Source organism: Mesoplodon densirostris, chromosome 4, assembly GCF_025265405.1.
Source record: "Mesoplodon densirostris isolate mMesDen1 chromosome 4, mMesDen1 primary haplotype, whole genome shotgun sequence".
In the NCBI taxonomy this organism is placed as follows: domain Eukaryota; kingdom Metazoa; phylum Chordata; class Mammalia; order Artiodactyla; family Ziphiidae; genus Mesoplodon; species Mesoplodon densirostris.
The window spans coordinates 5,254,714-5,259,950 of record NC_082664.1 but is presented as its reverse complement, the minus strand read 5'-3'; the positions used below and the strand labels follow the sequence as shown (position 1 = coordinate 5,259,950).

The 5,237-nt window shown below is 53.7% G+C and overlaps 1 non-coding gene across 1 annotated transcript; it reads left to right on the top strand.

The window, feature by feature from the left end:
* The first annotated feature begins 757 nt into the window (after window positions 1-757).
* Window positions 758-834, top strand: LOC132489694 (small nucleolar RNA SNORD112). Its single transcript, XR_009532082.1, has one exon. It is a non-coding gene; the product is annotated as a small nucleolar RNA SNORD112 (small nucleolar RNA).
* The last annotated feature ends 4,403 nt before the right edge of the window (window positions 835-5,237 follow it).

Here is a 5,237-nt window from a genome sequence, read left to right as displayed (position 1 = left end):
CTGGGAGATACAATAAGTCCCTCGTGTCTGCAGAACTTGTCTGGGGGAGATATGCCCACTCCTGATCCAACAGTCAAAATGCTCTTCCTTTTGTATTTGTTAAAAAAAAAAAAAAAGCTAAAAGCTAACAGAAACCCCACACAAACACAGCAAAACAAAACAAAACCCACACACAAAATGTTTATTTTAATTATGCAAGAAATGCATTGATAATTAGTACACTCATTACCGAAAATCAAACACTGCAGATAAAAGCTAAAGCCATCGTCAACTCCTTCCTCCACCCCAGTCTCCCCACCCACCCCCCAGTCACCACCATTTTAACTCCTGCTGTCAGAGTCAGGTGTCTGGCTCCAGATTTTTTTTTTTCCTGTGCATTTGCATATGTATCTAAATAGACCCCTCCAATATATGATTCTTTTTCTTTTTTTTAACGTAAACTGTATCACCATGCACATTTCCTTTTGCACAGCTTGTTTTTCTTCACTCAAGAATGTGCTTGGAGATCGTAAAAGATAAACACCATTCCTTATAACAACACCTTAGTAGCCTGTAATCTGTACACACCGAAGTTGAGTTCACCACCTTGCTGCTGTCCCTAAAGCTCCGGGTCCTTACCCGGTGGGGCTGGCTTGTGGAAGCAGGTGTAAGTAATTGCCAAGGTCCGGATTTGAGGAGTGGGCTCACAAGTGTTTATGACATTATTACAAATGAATATATGAATGCATCAATTAGCGAAATAAAAGCGGGACATGCCTGGACCAATGATGAGAAAGTGTTTGTGAACAAAGGATCATGATTAATCCAGTTCTGCGCAAAATACTGAGGTTCATTAAAAGACAATAGGTCTCGGCTGTTTCATTCTTTTTAAGAGCTGTTTAATATTCCGGGGTGTGTTTGCACCATTGTTGATTAGAGCTTCCTCTGTTGTTGAAAATCCCAGCTGTAAGTCTGCGGGGATAGGCCAGTGTGAGCCTATAGATGCTTTGGTCAAAGTCCTAGTTATCGGGGTGGGTCACGGGTCCATGTGTGCTCGTTATGTTATTTAAGAAAATAAATAAGAAAGATACATAAAATAAAAGAGGTCCTGGCATAGATAAATGAGGAGCGCATGTCACGAACCGAGGTTTTAATTAATATGATTTTGCTGAACCGACCGACGCCTGCTGAAAAAGATCTAAGCCATCCTGTTTTATGTTTGTTGTTGTTATTGCTAATGACCCTGCAGTGAGCATTCTTGTAGCTGAATCTGTAAACACATCCCTGACTGTTCTTTTAGTCCAGCTTCTTAGAGGTGGGATAGCTAGATTAAATGGTTTGCAGCAAAGTTTATTTTCACTGAGTGATCTTTCTAACATGCCGTTTTGACCTTGTCGCTGTCTTGCTTTAAATCCTCCATCTGACTTCCCGGAGTGTCTGGGACGTGGTCCAAGAGGCTTAGCCTGGCATGTAAGACCCTTCAGGGTCTGGCTGGAAGCTCCCCAGCCTCGGGCCCCCTCCCCATGCACACACATACACACACACACACACACACACACGCACACACATATGTGTGCTAGGCACACGGCAGCCCCTACCAGCTACCTTCTGTGTGTGCCCTGCCTTTTACCTTTCAGGGCTCCAGCCAAGCCGTCCCAACCAGCGTCTCCTCGGTGCTTAAGACAAGGCTTGAAATGTTCGCTAGGGTGAACCCAAATTTAGAGGCACCCCTGCCCCCCAACACCTCATGCTAAAGTTCAGCAAAGCATAGTGTGTGGAATCGTGATGACTCGTTGACGTGTTTACCTCGTCTAGGAGAACGTTTTACATTTTTCTCGAATTCATGAAACTGGCCACATGTTAATCACCCCCTTTCCTTTGTCCCTTTCCAGTGCCCTTGGCTCCCATGTTGCCTGGATCCGACTTCCCCTAACTGAAAACCGCCTCATATTCCCCCGGGCCCATGGGCAGCTTCAGAGGACTGAGCTGTATGCTCTGTGGCGCTGGGTGAGTGAGTCCTCAGAACGCTGTCACACTGCAGATGCACACCCGGGGGGCCAGGCTGGCATCCCCACCGCCCCGAGCTGCTCTGTGCCACCCTCCTGGGTGCATACACCAGGCTCCCCCGGGCCCTGGCACCCTGTGTCCTGGGGTGCATGGGTTGGGGTGCTACGTCTCAGGGGTGGAGTGCCCATGATGGGTTTTCAGAACATCATTATATCCTGGAAATGGTTGATTGCATCTTTTGTGACCTGCTCCTTGCCAGAGAGAAAAGGGGGTTCTGGAACCTGAGAAGGCGCCGTGACGTAGCATGTGACAGCAGGGCCACCAGCTGGGGTGATGGTGATGCCCTGGGGAGAGGACAGGGTGAAGAGTGGTGCTTCTGCCTTTGGGACACAGTCATGTTCTAGAAAGAGCACAGGCTTCCGGGCGGAGGGGCCGTGATGCCAAGTCTGCATCCCCCTTGGAGGCGGAGGACGTCACCTGCTTCTTGGGAAGCACAGGCGCACCGGCATGTTCAGGGTTTTGGTCCCCTCTGTTTCCCTGGGGTTGGGGACGGGTAGGAAGCACCCCAGGAGGGCAGCCATCTCGAGCACAAACCTGGCTACAAGGCAGACATAGAGCTGTGTGTCTTTGGCAAATCTCCCCAGAATTTCTGTGCCCCGGTTTCCTGATATTAAAAGAAGGAATTATAACCACCCACACAGCGTATTGAGTGGCTGAGCGAGATAATAACACAATTAAATCACGCTGCGCGGTAGCTGGTGTGCAGTTACCCAGCGAAAATCAGCAGCCTTTCCCATCTCATCCTGTCCGAAGTCCTTAACCCTCCGTCCAGAGACACAGGCAGCTCCTTTCCAGGGCAGAGAGCCCCACAGGGGAGGACACAAGGGCCAAGAGGGCAAGTGACCAGGGAGGAGCGGCTGTGCTCCTCTCGCCCCAGTGCAGATACCCTCCCAAGGGAAACGCCGGCCTTTCCTCGAACCCTGGGGGGCTGGGGAAGGGGCTGCCCCCCGCCGGCTTTAATTGGGTTCTCCTAAAAAGTTTGGCGATAGTTTATTTTATGTTTTTATAAATATATATAAAATGTCAGACTGCTCTTCAGGCAGATTTTTTAGGCTCGTATTTTATAGACTTTGGCAAGGGCGGTTCGGAAGAAACAGTGGTTACAGTCTCCAGAGGTTAATAATTCCTGGAAAAACTTCTAGCTGAACCTGACTTCTCCTGGATTTCACAGAAACTGCTCCCTGGGCCGGGCCCAGCTTAAATGAGGTTTTTGTGCATCAGTGCAGCCTTACCTAGTGGGAGCATGACTTGCCTTTTACACAAAAGTGAACTTCCTCGGCCACCGAGCACAAAGACCCCTCTCTCCTGTATTTTCAGTTTATTTACTCTGGAGCGTGGGCTTGCTCAGACACACGTCTCACACCGGGGTGTTTCTCTGTGCTGTTAGTGGAGCTGTCCGTGCTTCCAGCACGGACATCCCCATGTCCTCGTGCCTGGGTGAGGATGCCAGGCTCTGTTTGTGTCTGGGGCAAAAGGAACCATTAGTGGAAATCCCTTCTCTAGCCAGGCTGCCCCATGGCCTCTGCCCCCTTAGAGATCTGGACAGGTGACTTTTCAAATCCACACCAAAGCTCTTTTGAACCCTTTGCTGCTACCCGGATCAGAAACCGGTATTTCCAAAATTTCGCACGTGCGTGATTTCTTCTGCCGCATCCCCCTCCCCCGCCCCACTTCCCTGTGATGCCGCAGAGGCTGTGACGCACTTGTAAATACTTTACCAAACATTGTCACATCGACAGTTTCAAAGCCATCTTTTAATTGATTGAAACAATAGTAACGACGGAAAACAACCAACACCCCCCTTCCCCGCACCCCCACCCCAGGCTCTGAGAAAGCAAACAGTTTCTCCCAGGGCTGCTCCCAGCTCCTGAGCCGGGCGGCGGGGCAGTCTGTCTGTCTGTCTGTCTGCGGAGCCAGCCCTCACTCTCCACCTGCAGCACGATGCTGCCCCCCCTCGGCGGGTCAGAGCAGCTGTCGGGACCCCGAGGTTGGCAGACAGCGCCCGCCCAGGGAAGACTGGGCTGTCAGGACTGGGACAGTTAGGCAGTTGTGACAAGGGTGCCATCCCTGGGTACCTGGGTGCCTTTGTCGTCTTACCCGAATCTTTCTGCCCTGTGGAGGTGCATCCCTGCCCCCAAGGCTGAGCGAGGGCAGCCTGGTCATTTCAGGCAAGGAACCCGGGCTGGTCCCTCAGCCAGCCTGTCTCTCTCTCTCTCTCTCTCTCTCTCCCCCCCCTCTCTTTCTCTCTCTCTCTCACACACACCACACACACACACACACACACACACACACTCACACACGTGTGCGCGCGCGCGCTCAGTGCCTGCGCTGGGAACAAAGACAAGAAAACTCCTTTAGAAACTGCAGAACAGAGCCTCGTCTAGTGGGGGTCCCCTGATAAAGGCCCCATCCACCCAGAGTTCCTGGGAACTGAGCCCTCATGAATGGGCCTGGAGGGCCAGCGCCCGACATCAGCGTGGGCCGCATTCATCAACATGCAGGCCCCTCGGCCCCGGCGCCGGGGCGAGGGGGCTTTCACGAGTCCCCGGAGCATCCAAGTTACGGTCCAGCAGCCGGCCGAATCCGGGGCTGCGGCCCAGCCTCCAGAAAAGGGCCCTGGTTTTCCCATGACCGGGCCAGCCCCTCTACTCACCAGATCCCCCCTTCCTTCTGGTCCCCCCCCACCCCAGCCAGAAAGGCTCCCCCCAGCCCTGGGCACCAGCCTGTTGCCCCAGAGAGGACCCGGGCCAGCCTTTCTGGGCCTGGGAGCGGGGCGGGCGCTTGGCCACTCCAGGTGGGCTGGCCCTTGAGATGGGGAGTTGGCCGCAGGACAGCTCCCCCCTCCCCCCTCCGCCCCGCACTCACCCCCATTCTCCGCTCCTCTCCCCTCACTGCGCTCCACCGGCCATCTCGGTGCCTTTGCCACTGAGCTCGGGGCAAGGGGCATGGGAGAGTCTGCCCCTCCTTGCTCTGACCCCAGCCTGCCTTCTCCGTGGCCAGCCCCGCTCGGGACCTAGTGCTGCAGGAGAAGTCGAAGGCCTAGACGTGCAGGCTGCCAGCCCGGGCAGGGAGCCGTGCAGCAGCCTCCTGGCCAAGTACCGGCCTGCCTCTCTCTGCTCGGATGCCTCCCGTAACAGGGAGCTCCCTCTCTCCCCAAGCAGCTCGCTCGGGGCTCACACACCGAGCTGCTT